This window comes from Podarcis bocagei (assembly GCF_964188305.1).
Source record: "Podarcis bocagei genome assembly, chromosome: 6".
Taxonomy (NCBI): domain Eukaryota; kingdom Metazoa; phylum Chordata; class Lepidosauria; order Squamata; family Lacertidae; genus Podarcis; species Podarcis bocagei.
This window is the reverse complement of record NC_138130.1, coordinates 45,806,968-45,826,243: the sequence shown is the minus strand read 5'-3', so window position 1 is coordinate 45,826,243 and position 19,276 is coordinate 45,806,968. Positions and strand designations below refer to the sequence as shown.

The 19,276-nt window shown below is 48.5% G+C and overlaps 1 long non-coding RNA gene across 1 annotated transcript in view; it reads left to right on the top strand.

The window, feature by feature from the left end:
- The first annotated feature begins 688 nt into the window (after window positions 1–688).
- Window positions 689–19,276, top strand: part of LOC308589051 — a 30,056-nt gene continuing 11,468 nt past the window's right edge. Inside the window, exon 1 of the long non-coding RNA XR_014009066.1 lies at window positions 689–953. This is a non-coding gene — a long non-coding RNA (uncharacterized lncRNA). The remainder of the gene's footprint in view (window positions 954–19,276) is intronic.

Sequence of the window (19,276 nt, the reverse complement as noted above, 5' to 3'; positions counted from 1 at the left end):
CCATTGTGCAACAGCATCGGGCCCAATCTGGGCTGAATTCTTGCTCTGGATCTGATACCCCCTTCCCCCCCGCTCTTGTTTCGCCCCGACCGCTATGTGCAGCTGGGCAACAGATACAGCCATGGTCCTGCTGCTCTGTAAAACCCTGCTGACAAGGGAAAAAGGAGATTTTGATTGTGCCCTTAGTGTACATAGTATTTCAGCCTAAAAATAAATCTTTCATTTATATAGGTCCCAGTTCTGTTATCCCAGCACATCCCTTGCTCGTGTTAAGTAGTGCTTTACTCTGCATGTTATATCTGGTTGTAACATTACATTTATGTATCTCCATTCTCTGGCTCTGCAAATACCCTAAAAGGTACTTAGGAGATAATTATTCCTAGCTTGTTTGCTTCTATGGATAGGATAGCCAGTGAGAGTGAGAAAGTGTCACTTTTAAAGAGTAATTTAGCATAAGAACAGGAACAATCCTGGGCTAATAGAATTCCTGTGGTAAATAATTAACCTGTTGTTTACTCTGAGGGTGGATAAATGATACTTTTAAAAGGGGAAATTCTAATCTATTCAAATTATTTTCTGTTCAGCAGTTTAATTTGTTAGTGCCTGTTTTCTTCTAACATAAAATGTGGAGTGATGAGGGGAATACCAACAAGGTCCAGTCTGTGGGTTTGGTACGTGCCAGCAGCCACCTGTGTATTTTGTCATAAACGATGAGGAGGCACTTCCTCAAGTGACCAGAAATGGAAGTGATAATTTTGACTGATAGGGAAGTAGAGCTTTAGCACAGAAATGATTCTCACTCAATCTGAAATTTCTCTAAGTGTCACTGTTAGGATCTATTTACTAATGGCAGTTGCACCTGGAATGAGGCACAGGTGCAGCTACTTTGATTATTCTGTCTCACTGCCCACAGACTTGAAGAAAGGAAGATAGAAGAGGCTTCTGACAAGCTAGTGAGTATTTCTGTTAGAGCAACTTGACTGCATTTACAGAGAGCTGTGGCTCTGTGGAATTTTATGCCCTCCAGATGTTGTTTTGCTCCACCTCCCAACAGCCCCAGTAGGCATGGCTTACAATGTACATTTCTGGAGAAGGACAGATCTTTTTACAGAACTTCCTTTCATTTAAAGCAGTATCATGCCACTTTAAATAGTCAAGGCTTCCACCAAAGGATCCTGGGAACTGGAGTTTGCTAAGGGTGCTGAGAGTTGTTAGAGGACCCCTATTCCCTTTACAGATCTAGAATTACAGGCCCATTTCTCTGATAAAAATAGGGACATCCTATTCCATAATAATAATTTTACTATTTACACTGTGCAGTCAGAGTTGCTCCAGTTGGGTAGCTTCCAACATATATAAAACATTAAACGTTAAACAAACTTCCCTATACAGGGCTGTCTTCAGATGGCTTGGGAGTAGGATAACTCTATACCCTCGCAACATTTCTCCAGTGAAAATAGGGACATCCTAAGGGAAAGCAAGACATTCTGGGATCAAATTAGAAACTGGAACGGCTTCTGTAAATCTGGGACTGTCCCTGGAAAATAGGGACACTTGGAGGGTCTGGAATTACAGCTCAGAGTTCCCTCGGAAGGCAGATTAAACCACTCTGGGAACCTTCTCAGATTAAACCACGCTGAATGAAACTTTCATTTTGGCAGAAACTACTGGAACGTTTAACAGAAACAAAACAGCTGTTTTAGATGTTAATCATTTCCTTAGCTATTGTTTCCTCTGTCTCAGGAGTTAGATAAAATTTGTGCTGGTTGCATGAGCAGATCAATGAATATTCTAGTGAATGGAAAAGTACTGAAATTTCAGTCTCATGTGAGACTCCAAACTGAACGATCACAGAAGGAAAGTGATTATTTTTTGTCAAATCATTTAACTTTCTTGATGCCACAGTATGCTCGTCATGCACACACAGACGAGAAAGCTAAAAATAAAATAAAATAGGATTTTAAACACTGAGCTAATTCAAGCTGTTGAAGTAAGAGCTGAATCTTAAGGTGCTACCGAGATGAGTGTCTACTGTAGGATTCTTGCTCCACATGAAGGCAGAGTTTTATATATAGGAGGGTCCACATGATGATCCCAAAGCCAGCCTGTATTTCCCCTCCCCCACAGCACTTACTATTTAATTCAGATTTACCCTTTCTGGAGAAAACCTTGCAAGTTTTAAAAAACCAAACAAACCCCTGTTGGCAATGACCTGTTTGTGAGATCTGAATGACTCATTTACAGTATGAATCCCCTTGCCTAGAAGAAACCTGAAAGTCATATCACTGTACTGAGTTATGGGACTATCATTCATTCATTCATTCATTCATTCATTCATTCATTCAGACTTTATTGGCATAATCTGTGGACTAATATAACTTTGTAGAACTCTACCAATCTTTTCAATTCCTTTTGGAAAAGGTTGCGTGTATGAGTGCATAATCTTGCTTTCCTAAAACCAGGGCTGTCTTAAGCATACGCGGTGCTGGGGTGCAAAGATCCACTCGGCGCACCCCCCCCCCCACCGGTTGCTCAGTCCCAAGCACACAGGAAGGCAGAGCTGGCTGGCCGCCTCAGCGTCTCGCTGACTCAGTCGCCCCCAAACTCATGGCGCAGAGCCGCCTGCATCAGAAGAGCCCACCGCGGTGCTTCGACCGACGGGTGGGCTCTTCCCTGGACTCTAGGCCTGGCGCCCCTGAGAGCCTGGTACCCGGGTGCCCTGCACCCCTAGCGCCCATGGGTAAGATGGCCCTGCCTAAAACTGCATTTCCCCCAATTGTTGGTGGATGCCTCTCTCTCTCTCTCTCTCTCTCTCTCTCTCTCTCTCTCCCCTCCCCCTTCACATTCATCCAAAAAAGTGGGTGTTATTGTGGGAGGAGAGAAAATGCAGTAAGTGGCCCCTGTCTCTGAGTAGCGACCAAGAGGGAGCGGAGTCTGACCTTCTTAGCTGCTATTAGAAACAGCCAAGGACACAGTTCAGAACATACTGTGCAGGCACATACCTGCCCATAAGGATATGAGCCTGTCTTTCATCTTGGTTGCTGCTTAGCTGTTCACTGTTTTGAGTCCTACCTCACAGGAAGACACTGTACTGTGTGACGTGACTGTTTCTGCTCCCTTGCTAGACACATTGGAAGGACAAGATTCACATGCAGAGGCTGATACTTTGTGGTTCCTTATCACGCAAGTGTCACATGGGTGCCTTGTGGTGCTAGTGTGGGAAGTGATCACTTTGCTCCCCTCTCATCCTGTGACCAGATTGCATCAAATGTTACTGGCAAACAGAATGTGAGCAGCCATACTGTGCCAAGGAGGATAAGATTTGGGCCTCAAAAGTTCTTCAGGGCTGGCATGATAAAATGCTGCACTTCCAGATGACCATATGCTGTGTAAATGCATTTGCAGTGGGGTGACAGACAGAACCGTCTAAGCTCATTTCCAGTATGCTGTTTTGTACAGTATATTAATCACACGTGGAAAACGCAGCAAAATGTTGCAGTATGTGGAGAGCTACTCTACAGCATTCTGCACACTCCATTCTGTTCCTCCATCTACTCGGTTTCATTTCTCCCCAATGGTCAATCAGCATTTCATGCCCACTGCTCAAGCTCAGCCATGACTGGGCTCCTTTTGGGGTGTGTATGTTTTCCTCAATATTTTTGTCTGGAGAATTTTTGTACTTCCACAAACCTTTGAATTTGACTGAGTCAGCTGACACCTTCCTTTTGTGAGTGGGCGGTACCACTTTTTCTTCACCGGGACCAGCTCTTGGATAATTGAGATCATTCATAGTATTAAGTAGTGGGTTGACATAGCAGCCGGCACAGCGATTTCTTCAAGTAGCTCTTTATTAAGACAAGCTGGAATAGAACTGACTGTGAACAGCTCAGCCGGCCTGTATTTATAGGCAGCCGGCTGTCAACATTGTAACCACAACAGCTCAGAGTTCCCGCCTAAACTAACTGCCGCGGACCTGAGTGAAAACTATCTACAGACCTGAGTGAAAACTATATACAGTATCCCCCTGTTGGCCCAGGGTGAAACTACACTACATAACACCCCACCCCACCGAGATAAGGCGTTAGTTACAATCGTAATGGTTTCCTTATATACAGCACTACGCGTAATGGTTCAATTAGGCACAAAAGCATATCGGTTACATTTCCCATACTTAGACCAACAGTGATACCTGTCCAACAACGTAGTCCTTTAAATGAGTTGGGCGCTTGGAAACTCTGCCAGACCGCCGGGGACTGGTAGCCAAGTCCGGAGGGCCACACAGTTCTCGCTGAGGCTGTGGTGCGACCCTAGGTGGCGTTGGAACCGGCTGAGGGCGTCGGCATGGCCCATCGATTTCCCCGGGCGATGGATGAGCTGGTAGTGGTAGGCAGCCAGGAAAACAGTCCATCGCAGCATGCGTGGTGAGAGGACCGGTGGAGTTGGACGATCACCGGCGAGGAGGCCCAGGAGTGGCTTGTGGTCAGTGATGAGGTCAAAAGTCCTGCCATAGAGGTATTCATGGAACCTCTTCACTCCAGCCACAAGTGCCAATGCCTCCTTGTCGAGCTGGCTGTAATTCCGTTCCACCGGAGATAGTGTCCTGGAAAAGTAGGCGAGCGGTGCTTCTCTTCCATCTGGAAAACGGTGACTAAGGACAGCACCGATGCCAAAAGGTGAGGCGTCGCAGGCAAGGACCAGCGGTCTGGATTCACTGTACTGTACCAGCACACTGAAGAAAGGAGAGCCTTGACCGCGTTGAAGGCCGCCGTCTCTCGATGACCCCAGGCCCAAGGCGTCTTAGTGCTAAGGAGTCGGTGAAGAGGCTCAGCCACTGTGGCTTTGTGGGGCAGGAACATGTTATAAAAGTTCAGCAGCCCCAGGAATGCCTGCAACTCCGTTTTGTCCTTCGGGGTGGGGGCCTGCTGGATAGCGCGGATCTTGGATGTGGTGGGATGAAGGCCGGAGGCATCGATAAGATAGCCCAGGAACTCTACCTGTGGAACGGCAATCAGGCACTTCTCCCTCTTTACCTTGAGCCCGGCCTCCTGGAACCTGGTCAGCACGGCACGGAGGCGCTCGAACAGCTGCTGGTGTGATTCTGCAGACACCAAGACGTCATCAAAATATGGTACCACGCCCGGAAGGCCTTGCAGGAGACGCTCCATAAGGCTTTGGAAGATGCCAGGAGCCACACTCACCCCGAACTGCAACCGGCGGCAACGGAATGCCCCCCGGTGGGTGACGATCGTCTGGGCTTCAGCAGTGGCATCATCGACTGGCAGTTGTTGATAGGCTTGGGCAAGGTCCAGCTTAGCGAAGACCTTACCCTCACCCAGGGAATGCAGCAGGTGTTGGACAACAGGAACCGGATAAGCGTGCTGCTGAAGTGCCTTGTTGATTGTGCACTTGTAGTCAGCGCAGATTCTCACCGACCCATCTGGCTTGACAGGCGTGACGATGGGGGTTTCCCACTTTGCGTGGTCAACGGGCTCCAAAACTCCTTGGGCGATCAGTTTGTCCAGTTGTTCGTCCACCTTAGCCTTGAGAGCAAAGGGAACCCGGCGTGGCTTAAGTTTGATGGGGGCGACTTGTGGATCAAGGCTAAAGGAGATGGGCGTACCAGTATATTGTCCCAAGGTGCCGTCAAAAACCTCGGCAAAGTCTTTGACCAGACCCTCAGTCTCTGCGTTAGAGATGCAGTTGATGCCGGTGACTTCCAGGCCGAGGGCATCAAACCAGTCTAGCCCTAGGAGGCTTGGCCGCTGACCTTCGACCACCACCAACCGGAGCAGGCCCGAAAAATCCTTGAAGGCGATCCGGAACCGGCCAACGCCTACCACGGGAATGTCGTTTCCCTGGTAGTCTCTCAGGTGTACGCGGTGAGAGTCGAGTTGCCTTTTGGATACTCTGGGTACCAGTCTTTTGATGGTGCTCCATGACACGACGGACAGGGCAGACCCGGTGTCGATCTCCATGTCACATGGAGCTCCTTCAATGAGCACCGTGACGTTCAGCTTGCGTCGCGTAGACGAGTCGGTTTGGCCAATCGTGGTTCCAGACGGGCAGCGGCAGTTGGTGAGAGCGAAACAACTTTCCTTGGCAGACTGGAGTGAAGACTTGAACTTGCGAGTCGATGAAGGGGGGGGGTGTCAGACGGAGCCGATCGGCAGACCTTAGCAATGTGGCCCCTTCTGGAACACCTCCTACAGATGGCGTCTCTGAATCGACACTTGGCACGGGAATGGTCGCCTCCGCAGCCAGCACATTCCGGTTGGCCCTTGGACTTCTGTTGGAGCTTCCGGCGCTCCCGCTTTGTCTGGTGCACGTCATCGTCTTCACTGGAGGATGCCTCATCACTGCTGGCCTCTTCATGATGCACCGGAACTGGCCCCCTAGCAAGACGCGGGCTGCTGGACTTGCGGATCTCCTGGGCGGAGCGTTCAGCAGCTTCTGAGGCCACAGCCTCCTCAATGGCTTTCTGTAGCGTGAGGTCTGGCTTGGCTAGGAGACGCCGTTGCAGATGGATGTCCCGGACTCCGCAGACGATTCGATCCATCAGGGCATCGTCTAAGTCTCGGAACTCACAGTGCATTGCAGCCTGTCGCAGGGCGGTGGTGTAGTTGTTGATTGACTCCCCCTCTGCCTGGTTCCGGTGGTAGAATGCATGGCGGGCAGCAATCTTGGACGGCTTTGGTGCGTAGTGGTTGCGGAGCTTCTCTTGGATCGTGTCCCATGGTGTTGCCTGGACTGCTTCAGGCGCAACCAATGCTCGGGCCGTCTCAAACACCTCAGGCCCACAGAGGCTGAGAAATAGGCCCCGCTTCCGATCCACTGATACTGCTGTCAGCTCGTTGGCTTGGAGGTAGCAGTCGAACCGAGCGAGGTAGGAGTCCCATGACTCAGAGGCTGGCGCAAACGGCGGTAGAGGCACAAGTGAAGCCATGATTCCGATGCCGGCGTGAAGGGCGATGGATGGAACACAGTGCTCTAGCCAGAACAGTCAGCTCTGAATTGGTTCTGCCCAGTGATTTCGCTCAGTGATTTCGCTCAGTGATTTCGCTCTGTGATTCAGCTCAGTTCAGAGGCTGGCCGCATCTGGCTGTGCTCTGATGTCCATCCATCCCATCCTCGTCGCCAGTATTAAGTAGTGGGTTGACATAGCAGCCGGCACAGCGATTTCTTCAAGTAGCTCTTTATTAAGACAAGCTGGAATAGAACTGACTGTGAACAGCTCAGCCGGCCTGTATTTATAGGCAGCCGGCTGTCAACATTGTAACCACAACAGCTCAGAGTTCCCGCCTAAACTAACTGCCGCGGACCTGAGTGAAAACTATCTACAGACCTGAGTGAAAACTATATACAGTATCCCCCTGTTGGCCCAGGGTGAAACTACACTACATAACACATAGTATATCTCATTTCCCTAATTTCAGCTCAAGTACTTCAGGTATTCTGTAAAAGAGCAGTATGCACTGAGGTGAAAAGGGATTTGGGGAGTTTTGAAATGATTTTGTAAATTCCCATTAAATAGCCCATTTCCCTTTTCCGTCCATCCAGCTTCTTGAACATTCTTCCTACTCTACCTGCCCCTGCTTCTTCTTTTGTAGATGGAGTAGAGCCAAAATCTCACCGTAAAGGGCTGGACAATAAAATATTTCATTATCTTGGAAGTACAAGGGAAAATATGGCCACAGTTCTTCAGAGGCTGGGGGGAGGAGCTAAATAGGAATGACTGGATAGATAAATGGTAAGGAAAGAAAATATATATTTCAAATAATAATTTTGTTTCCTTCCATCCTGCTTTGGATGGCTTGAAAGGAAATGAGAAATTAGGGGCTACGTTAGTCAGGAGAGGCAACCGTTGGCTGCCTAAAGTGTAGTGTCAGCTGGAGTGCTTTACCAGAGATCCGGACTTCCGTTCTCACATATCTTTCTTTCTCCGAGGACATCTGAGCCATAGTGGCTGAAATATTCTAGTTCAAATATTAGTACAAGACAGCCTATTGAGATGAAAGAACTCATCCTTTTCTTCCTTAGGACTCCACTTCTGGCAGCAGCTGTAGCAAATCAATTGTAAAGTATGAGCAAAGGGAGTCTGACATGCTGTTCATATATTTCATATGCTAAAATGCATTTTAAACCCACCATTACTTCTCAAAGGGATTTTTTCTTTACAAGGCTGATGGATTTGGAAGGCTTCCTGTATAGACACACAGCCAAACTGATGTGTGAAATGTTTAGAGCTTCCAGGGCGGGGAAGGGGGGGAATTTAAATGACACCAACACACACAAATGCCCTAATTTAGGAGTACTTTAAAGGGTACCCCCGACCATTAGGTCCAGTCGTGACCGACTCTGGGGTTGCGGCGCTCATCTCGCTTTATTGGCCGAGGGAGCCGGCGTACAGCTTCCGGGTCATGTGGCCAGCATGACTAAGCCTCTTCTGGCGAACCAGAGCAGTGCACGGAAACGCCGTTTACCTTCCCACCGGAGCGGTACCTATTTATCTACTTGCACTTCGACGTGCTTTCGAACTGCTAGGTTGGCAGGAGCAGGGACCAAGCAACAGGAGCTCACCCCATCATGGGGATTTGAACCGCCGACCTTCTGATCAGCAAGTCCTAGGCTCTGTGATTTAACCCACAGCACCACCCGCGTCCCAGGAGTACTTTACATTTTTGTTAATCTGATATACACCTGAATACAACAACTCAGACATTCAAGAGAAATTTAAACAGGACTTCATTCAGGTGAATGTTTCATCTTATTGCCATAAAAGTCTGTTTATTTCAGAGATCACTTTGTGCTTTACTGATTGAACCAGCTGAATCAGGAAGACCAACAGCACACCCGGACCCAGATCTCAGTGCTGTCTCAGAGCTCTGCAACTGGGAATCCCAGAGACAGCACTCCCTGATTCAGATTCCTCTGGGAAAGTGACCTCCTTTACACCAGGGGCCTAATACTCTACTGGACTTGCTCAGCCAACACTTAAAGCAAGAGTTGACTGAGAGATGAGAAAATGCTAGACCCATACCAAGGCAGGGATGTCAAATTGAATAAAACATTTGGAGGGGGGTCCAGGAAAGCCCTGTTCTGCATAAATGATCACATGATGTGGTGCACGCACACACCCACACCCACCCATCAACCTGAAGCAACCTGAACCTGCTCTGGAGATTAAGATGAAGATCACAAGACTGGGTTGGGGGAAAGACTGCGTCCCCAGCTTTTGTGTTGGAATGAGGAAGAAAAGAAAGGAAAGGAGGTGAAATAATGAGAAGTGAAACAAAATGGAATGAAACAACGGGGAAAACCTATGAGGACATGTTATACCCAGTTCCTGCTGCTGTGTTTTGAAGCCTTTAGCAGTTTCATTCATACTCTCATCTGTACAGTCTGTATGGGAATACTATCCCAGAGCCCTGAAGACATGTTCATTCTTTTCAGCATTCATGTTATTGCATGCTCTGCAGAAGAGTACAGTCCTGCCACATACCTATGTGCAGTCATAAACTATGGTCAGATCTATACACACAATATACATCATGGGTAGGCAAACTAAGGCCCGGGGACCAGATCTGGCCCGTGGGTGGTCCAGGAATCAGTGTGTTTTTACATGAGTAGAATGTGTGCTTTTATTTAATATGCATCTCTGGGTTATTTGTGGGGCATAGGAATTCTTTTTTAAAAAAAAAATAGTCTGGCCCCCCACAAGGTCTGAGGGACAGTGGACTGGCCCCCTACTGAAAAAGTTTGCTGACCCCTGGTATACATTGCTCTTGTGAATGGATTTTGCTATCTGCGGGTTTTGTATGAGTTACTCAGCAGGTGAAAAGGTGTAATTTCCTATGCCTAAATTTGATGCACACACTCTCCATATCCTGGTGGCTTTTAAGCAAGCTTCATGAATTTCTTGATGTGTGCTGCTTGCAGCAACCAATTTATGCATCATTAGATTTTGCAATAATTGGTTTGTATGGCTTTCTTTCCAACAAGAAAAGCAATTTTCCTAGCATCACATTTTATGTAAGTGTGCTATTAGTCATATGCCCCAGCCAGTATATTTGACTTGTTTGTTGTCTAATGTTTCAGGTGAAAACTATTTAAGATTTATTTTGTAATTTTCAGCATGCCAATGTAAAACATATAGGTTTTGCCTATCTTTTGCCATCAGGTTAGAATAAATTGCTTCTTGATGCAAAATGGATGTCAAGTGTTGAAACTTTCCCATGACTGATGAGCCAAGGGCCATATATACCACCTTCCTCCTCTTCTTTTTGATGTCACTTTTCTGCCTAGGGTTTGCATTCCATATATTATTGTGGATTTTGCTTCCCAATTTGTCCTGCTTTCATGTCACTATTGTGACACGGAGGAATGCACAAATAGTTATCAATTATATGAGAACATTATTTACTCTGTTTTCCCTCAAAACAAATAAATAAAGAAACAATAAATTCTTGTATTGCAGCAGGTTGGACTAGATGGCTCTCATGGTGCCCTCCATACATTATTGGACTACAGTTCTCATCATCCCTGACAATTGATCATGCTGATGGGAAATGCAGTCCAGCAGCACCACAAGGGCATCCCATTGGCTACCCCCAGGGCATTGGTACTGGATGTACGTAGCTACTATGACCAACTGGCTGTTTCATAACTGGAAATTGACATGAGACACATGTATTCCATAGTATTGACCAAAGGAAGAACAATATAATGCTTGTATACCACATAAATCTGATACAGGTCTGCTCCTTCCTGCCACTCACCATCTGGCCCAGGGCGGGGCCTGAAGGACTCACAGGGACTGCTGCGCTCTGCTGCCCAGGAGGACTCTCCTGTGTGAGTGTTTGAGGGCCCTGCTCCTTCTTGCCACTCACCATCTGGCCTGGGGCGGGGCCTGAAGGACTCACAGGGACTGCTGCGTTCTGCTGCCCAGGAGGACTCTCCTGTGTGAGTGTTTGAGGGCCCTGCTCCTTCTTGCCACTCACCATCTGGCCCAGGGCAGGGCCTGAAGGACTCAGAGGGACTGCTGTGTTCTGCTGCCCAGGAGGACTCTCCTGTGTGAGTGTTTGAGGGCCCTGCTCCTTCTTGCCACTCACCATCTGGCCTGGGGCGGGGCCTGAAGGACTCACAGGGACTGCTGCGCTCTGCTGCCCAGGAGGACTCTCCTGTGTGAGTGTTTGAGGGCCCTGCTCCTTCCTGCCACTCACCATCTGGCCCGGGGCAGGGCCTGAAGGACTCACAGGGACTGCTGCGCTCTGCTGCCCAGGAGGACTCTCCTGTGTGAGTGTTTGAGGGCCCTGCTCCTTCTTGCCACTCACCATCTGGCCCAGGGCAGGGCCTGAAGGACTCACAGGGACTGCTGCGCTCTGCTGCCCAGGAGGACTCTCCTGTGTGAGTGTTTGAGGGCCCTGCTCCTTCCTGCCACTCACCATCTGGCCCAGGGCAGGGCCTGAAGGACTCAGAGGGACTGCTGCGTTCTGCTGCCCAGGAGGACTCTCCTGTGTGAGTGTTTGAGGGCCCTGCTCCTTCTTGCCACTCACCATCTGGCCTGGGGCGGGGCCTGAAGGACTCACAGGGACTGCTGCGCTCTGCTGCCCAGGAGGACTCTCCTGTGTGAGTGTTTGAGGGCCCTGCTCCTTCCTGCCACTCACCATCTGGCCCAGGGCGGGGCCTGAAGGACTCACAGGGACTGCTGCACTCTGCTGCCCAGGAGGACTCTCCTGTGTGGGTGTCTGAGGGCCCTGCTCCTTCCTGCCACTCACCATCTGGCCCAGGGCAGGGCCTGAAGGACTCAGAGGGACTGCTGTGTTCTGCTGCCCAGGAGGACTCTCCTGTGTGAGTGTTTGAGGGCCCTGCTCCTTCTTGCCACTCACCATCTGGCCTGGGGCGGGGCCTGAAGGACTCACAGGGACTGCTGCGCTCTGCTGCCCAGGAGGACTCTCCTGTGTGAGTGTTTGAGGGCCCTGCTCCTTCCTGCCACTCACCATCTGGCCCAGGGCGGGGCCTGAAGGACTCACAGGGACTGCTGCACTCTGCTGCCCAGGAGGACTCTCCTGTGTGGGTGTCTGAGGGCCCTGCTCCTTCCTGCCACTCACCACCTGGCCCAGGGCAGGGCCTGACAGGCCTCACAGGGACGGTTGCTGTCACTGCTGCTGCGGCCCAGGGGGATCCGGAGGGGCGCAGAGTTCTTTTTAAAATGTTTTAAAATGTTCCTTTTCCTTTTCCTTTTATTTTTTTGTATTTGCGGGGACGGGGATGGGGGTGGGATGGATGTTTAGTTGGGAATTTGTTTGATTTTAATGGATTTGTAATTTTTATAGTTTTTCATCTGTATTGTTTTTTGTTTTCTGGGGTTTTTTATTGTTTTAAGGTCTTATTTTGTTCTTAAGGGGAAGGGTCAGGGCTGCCGGGGAGTGGGTCCCAGCCAACAAAATGGCTGGGGCATGTTCCACAGAGGGGGATGCGCTGGGACAACCGATCTCAGTGATCACGGGTAGGAGGAGGAGTTACGCTAAGACCAGACCATGTCATTACAGAGGAGGCAGGTTTAGTCGTTGTCTGAGGACTATCCCTGCCTCCGGGTCTGGTCTTGTCCGGACGGATATTAGAATCAGCAAGGGATACCCACATAGCCTGAAGGTGCTGCTGTGCAATGCCAGGTCAATGATTCGTAAGACCACTGCCATCCATGACTTGATCATGGATGAAGGATTTGACCTGGCTTGTGTAACAGAGACTTGGTTGGATGAAGCAGATGGGCCTGTTCTTGCCGCTGCTTGTCCACCAGGTTTCTCTTACGCACAGCAACCCAGGCCTTGTGGGCGGGGAGGGGGGGTTGCAGTGATTTTTAGGAAGTCATTAGTTTGCACCAGGCGTCCTATTGGGAAGACCCAGTTTTCTGAGTGCATGTTCTGGAAGTTGGGCAATAGGGGCAGTACAGGATTCCTTTTGGTGTACCGACCTCCCCGCTGCACCAAGGATTCCCTGCCCGAGCTGCTTCAGGTCGTGGCGGATGTTCTCCTGGAGACACCTAGTTTGGTTGTCCTAGGGGATTTTAATATCCATGCCGACACGACCTTACAAGGGGCCGCTCGGGACTTCGTGGAAAGCATGGCCTCCATGGGGCTGTCCCTGAATAAGTTTGGCCCAACCCATAGCCGCGGACATGCCTTGGACCTGGTGTTTACCTCCACGGATGTTGGTGTTCTGACACTAAGTAAAAGCGAAACAAAAGAAGTGCCATGGTCAGACCACTTCCTGGTGCAACTTGACTTCTCCGCGACCCTTCCCCTCTGCAGGGAGGTGGGACCGATTCGGATGGTCCGCCCCCGCCACTTAATGGATCCAAATGGTTTCCAGAGAGTGGTAGGGGATGCTTTATCCCATGTTGATGGCCTTTCAGCTGATTCCCTGGTGGCCCGCTGGAATGTGGAGTTAACCAGGGCTATTGACTGTTTGGCTCCGAAGCGCCCTCTCCGATTGCATGGAGCCCGGACAGCCCCGTGGTTTTCCACGGATCTGAGGGCAATGAAACAATCGTTGAGACGGCTAGAGCGCCGGTGGCGGACGACCCATTCTGAAGCTGACCAGACACAGGTTAGAGCTCAGTGTCGAGCCTACCAAGTGGCGGTAGCGACGGCGAAGAAGGCTTTCTTCGCCGCCTCTATTGCATCTGCAGAAAACAGCAGCAGGAGACTTTTTCAGGTGGTCTGCAATTTAGCGGAACCACCTGCTACATCGGGGCCCAGTACGGGCCACATGATCTCCTGCAATGATTTTGCAAAGTTTTTTGCAGATAAAGTCGCTCAGATTCGGGAAGAGGTAGACGCCACCGTGGGAGCAGGGCCGGGGCGGGAGAGTGCTAGAGTCCTGTCTAGTCAAATTGCGTGGGATCAATTCCAATCTGTTACCTCCGAGGATGTGGACAGGCTGCTTGGACGAGTGAAACCAACCACCTGTCTCCTTGATCCTTGCCCATCCTGGCTTATAAAAGCTAGCCGGGAAGGGCTGGGCGATGGGCTTCGTGGGGTGGTGAATGCTTCCCTCCGTGAGGGAGCCTTCCCAGACCCGCTGAAAGAGGCGGTTATTAAACCGCTTCTTAAAAAACCATCTTTAGATGCGGCCACGATGGCCAACTATCGCCCAGTCTCAAATCTTCCATTCTTGGGCAAGGTGATTGAGCGAGTGGTTGCTGAACAACTCCAGGCCCGCCTGGAAGAAGCGGACCATTTGGATCCCTTCCAATCGGGATTCAGGCCTCATCACGGGACTGAAACTGCCTTGGTCGCACTGGTTGATGATCTCCGGCGGGCTAGGGACAAAGGTGAGAGCTGTTTCCTAGTTCTGCTGGATCTCTCAGCGGCGTTTGATACCATCGACCATAACATCCTTCTGGACCGTCTTGAGGGGCTGGGAGCTGGGGGCACTGTCATACAGTGGTTCCGCTCCTTCCTCCTGGGCCGTGTTCAGAAAGTGGTGGTGGGGGATGAGTGTTCAGACCCCTGGGCTCTCACTTGTGGGGTGCCTCAGGGTTCTGTCCTCTCCCCCATGCTTTTCAACATCTACATGCAGCCGCTGGGAGAGATCATCAGGGGGTTTGGGCTGGGTGTTCATCAGTATGCAGATGATACCCAGCTCTACCTTTCTTTCAAATCAGAACCAGTGAAGGCGGTGACAGTCCTGTGTCAGTGTCTGGAGGCGGTTGGAGGATGGATGGCGGCAAACAGATTGAGATTGAATCCTGACAAGACAGAAGTACTGTTTCTGGGACTTCCGGGTTGGCGCGATCGGGAAATGGCGGATTCCCTCCGAGCTCCGGAGGGAATCGGCTCAGCGGTGGATGGGTCTTTGCCGTGCCGGCGACACGGGGACCCTTAAAAACCGCAGGCGCAGAAGCCTGCGGACTGAAGACTCGGCGGGTGCCTTAAGCGCCCCCCCTGATTCGCAATGAGCCTTTTTAAAGGCTACGGAGGGGATACAGGGGACGGCGTGGCACTGAGAGTCGACCGCTACCGCCGCTGAGCGAAGCCGCGAGCCATAACTGGAGAGCGCTGACTTCCTTCCTTGAAATTCGGACTGAAAAAAGAACCCGTGAGTAATTTGGAACTGAACTTAAAAATTTTTACCTTCTGAATTTGAGACGACCGGGGGGTGTGCCAAAAGGAAGTCCCCACACCCCCCCTTGCAGACGATCCAGAGCAATGAAATAAGGCTAAGCTGGAGTGCCTACCCTGTAAAGGGTGAGTTTTAAAAAGACAGTAACTTCCAAGATTTAGAAAGGTAAATTTGAGCAGGAGAGTGGAGTGTTGGAAGAGTCTTTGTTTTGTGGCAAACAACCCTCCCTCCCGGGCCCGGGAGCGACCTGCTTTGGAGCCTGTATAGAGGAGCAGAATTTGACAGCTGTCAAAAGCTGTCAAATGGACTATTAATAGTGAAAAAAATCGCTGTTTAAGACCTCTCCGGATTAAAAGGAGTTACAATTGAACTAAAATTTTGGGAAACAAAGAAACAACAATAGGACAGAGGATTGCTGGAGAAAAGATTACTCAGTAACCAGATTCCCTCTAGGGGGAATTCTGTGGAATTACAATGGCTGTGGATGGAAAGATACTGAGAGAAATCGAAAGGATGTTTTCACTGGTGGGAACCTTACAGGAGCAGACTACAGCTATGAGTAAACAATTGACGACCTTGGATTTGGAAACAAGTAGTTCTGCTGAATGTAATGAGGGCCTGAGTGAGAAAGAACCCACAGCTGAATTCGAAACTATAAACAAAGAAGAGGAGAAGACAAAACAAGAAAGAGAACAAGTTATCTGGGAAAATACTAACCAGAAGCCGGCATCTGGAGAACACAAGCAAGGAGACTATTGGATTAAATCTACTTTAAGCCTACGAAAGATACAGAAGACGAAAGTGGAGGCCCTGGGACTTTATGGAATTCAGGAACTTGAAATAAAGAAGTACAATTGGGGCCTCCACATAGACTTTGTTTTTGACTATCACCAAGACTTAGGCCTTGTGGAAATTCCTCAGCAGTTGCCTTTAAATATGGGAAGAGACTATGGACTGATTGGATTGATGGTTAAGGAAATCTTTCGAGACTCGATGATAGACAAAAAGGACTACCAACAAAATTGGCGGAGAGGGACTGAAAGAGATTTGAGAGCCTCGGATGTGCGGAATCCAGGCTAAAAACTGTTATTTTGGACATGTCTTGGGAAAGGACGCAAAGCGGGGATGGGAGGGAGGGAAGTATTTAAATTTAAACAACACTCAAGACCAGGGGGTTTAGTAATAAGAAAATTATGTAAGAAAAAATGAGAAATCAAGGGAAGAGAATTGGGGTCCAACTTAGGGAAAATTTATTTTTGTTTTTTTTATAAAAGGACTAATACTAAGACGGAAGAAATGCCAACTTGCTGACACAAATCTGGGAACAGGGATGCAGGGGAGGGTGTGGGGGGAAGTCAAGGACTAGGGTTAGAAAATAAGATTTTCGGGAACTATTCATGTTTGTTGTTTTTTATGTTTGTTTTGGTGTTATGTGTGTTGTTTGTGTCTATATAAAATGTGAAAACCCAATAAAAATATTTTTTAAAAAAAAAGAAGTACTGTTTCTGGGGGACAGGAGGCGGGCGGGTGTGGGGGATTCCCTGGTCCTGAATGGGGTAACCGTGCCCCTGAAGGACCAGGTGCGCAGCCTGGGAGTCATTTTGGACTCACAGCTGTCCATGGAGGCACAGGTTAAATCCGTGTCCAGGGCAGCTGTGTATCAGCTCCATCTGGTACGTAGGCTGAGACCCTATCTGCCCGCAGACTGCCTCGCCAGAGTGGTGCATGCTCTGGTTATCTCCCGCTTGGACTACTGCAATGCGCTCTACGTGGGGCTACCTTTGAAGGTGACCCGGAAACTACAACTAATCCAGAATGCAGCAGCCAGACTGGTGACTGGGAGCGGCCGCCGAGACCATATAACACCGGTCTTGAAAGACTTACATTGGCTCCCAGTACGTTTCCGAGCACAATTCAAAGTGTTGGTGCTGACCTTTAAAGCCCTAAACGGCCTCGGTCCAGTATACCTGAAGGAGCGTCTCCACCTCCATCGTTCTACCCGGACACTGAGGTCCAGCACCGAGGGCCTTCTGGCGGTTCCCTCATTGCGAGAAGCCAAGTTACAGGGAACCAGGCAGAGGGCCTTCTCGGTAGTGGCGCCCTCCCTGTGGAATGCCCTCCCACCAGATGTCAAAGAGAACAACAACTACCAGACTTTTAGAAGACATCTGAAGGCAGCCCTGTTTAGGGAAGCTTTTAATGTTTGATGTACCATAGTATTTTAATATTCTTTTGGAAGCCGCCCAGAGTGGCTGGGGAAACCCAGCCAGATGGACGGGGTATAAATAATAAATAATAATTATTATTATTATTATTATTATTATTATTATTATTAATGCATTTATTTTGCTTGTCAATTTTGAAACATTCAGGGTTGTTGTTTTTTATCAGGAACCTAAAATCTGCCAACTCCACTGAGTGCAAAATACAGAATTAAAGGATCTTGAGCCAAGGATTATGTTTTGAGTGACAGAATAGAATGGTACCCACAGTCCTCCCACATAAAAAAAATCTACTCCAGATTAACTCGTGTTTTTACTTCAGCAGTGTAATTTTTTGGGCAAGGGAGTCATTTTGTTGTTTGAAAAACTGGAAATCAGAAATCTTAGTTCATCTACTGTCAATCACCCAGAGATCTACGAATAGTCTTAAGTTTACCTTCTATGACCCTTGGTCTAGGGCAGGCCGCAAGATGAAGCAAGGAGAATGTCATATCGGTCAATTGCCCTCAACTACCTTAACCTTAAAGGGCTGTTGGGAGGATAAAAACAGGGCGAGGAAGAACCATACATGCTGCCGTGTGGTCTTCGAAGGAAGGGATTGGATAAAAATGAAATAAATAAATTGACAGCGCAGTCCTATGTATGACTGCTCAGAGGTTCAATTGGACTTAATCCCGGGCAGATGTGTAAAGGATTGCAGACCAAGGTTCTGTTGTCAGGTATTGGGAAGACTGATGAATATTATCTGTAGCAGAAAGGGCTATGGTTTCAGCAACAGTGAAATAAAATAGTTTATGCTTGCTTTTAAAACAAACCTCATTGTTTCATTTTCTTCTGTTCACCACGAGATGTCACTCTTCTACCAATATAGCATCATGCTGCAGGCCATTTTACAATCATTACCCTTTCTGGTATTTTTAATAGCTTTTTTCAGAGCATATGTATATGGATTATATAGGTTTAGTTGCAATAGAAACGGAGATGATGGCAAAACTGTCAAGGACCAAATCAAAAGGATGTCTTTGTGATATTCATAATAAGCCAGAGGAGACCGACAAGCTGTCTATTTTGATCTCTCTTTGTGTGAAGGCATACAGTACAATCATACCTAAGACATTTGGTTCTCTCACATTTCCACCCCTTTGGCTCTTTCTTCCTGGATTAAATATAGCTCGAAGAAGGCCCTCTCTTTTCAGAAAAAATGTCATTTGTGGGCACCATATTTATTGGCTTCTTCTGTTTCAGATGACAATGAATGTCTTGTCCTTTCTCCAACATCATGAATGACATTATGTTGTTATTATGATGTACTTTCAAATGTGACAGTGCTGTGACCTTGAAGTTCCCATGTTGTTCACCTTGGCATTACCGAATGAATGGTGTACTTTTTATTAATCAGAGTTAAGGACAAGACAAAATGAACCACCATGCGAAGGCTTTGCATGACATAAACACCTACTAGTTGGATGCCATTCCTGTTTAATTCAATGTCACTGAGTTCTTGTCCACAAAGAGCCACAAACGATTGTTTTCTATGGTGTGGGGTAAGTTTGAGCTGCTGTGCTCGCTTAACTGTAATTAGGGGGTGATGAATGTAAAGACCTGTGAGAGCATGCGCCACTTACATGTTCAGTCTGCTGCTGAAAAAGTAAACCTATGTGCTGGGGCCATTGGTGAACTGGAATTTTCTTCAAATAAATAGTTTTATTATATTTACAGGGCTGGCCCTACCAAGAGGCAGAGTGAGGCAGTCACCTCAGACGGCAAATGCTGAGAAGTAGAGCTGTGTGTCACATGTCTGCTTTGTGCCTTTTAAAGTAGCCTGTTGTGCTCAGGTGCAGTGGAGGAAGTGTCAAAGAAAGATTCAGTTGCCCGCCTGATAAATCTTTGTATGTGATATGGGGTGTGTGGGAGTTACCATCTTATCC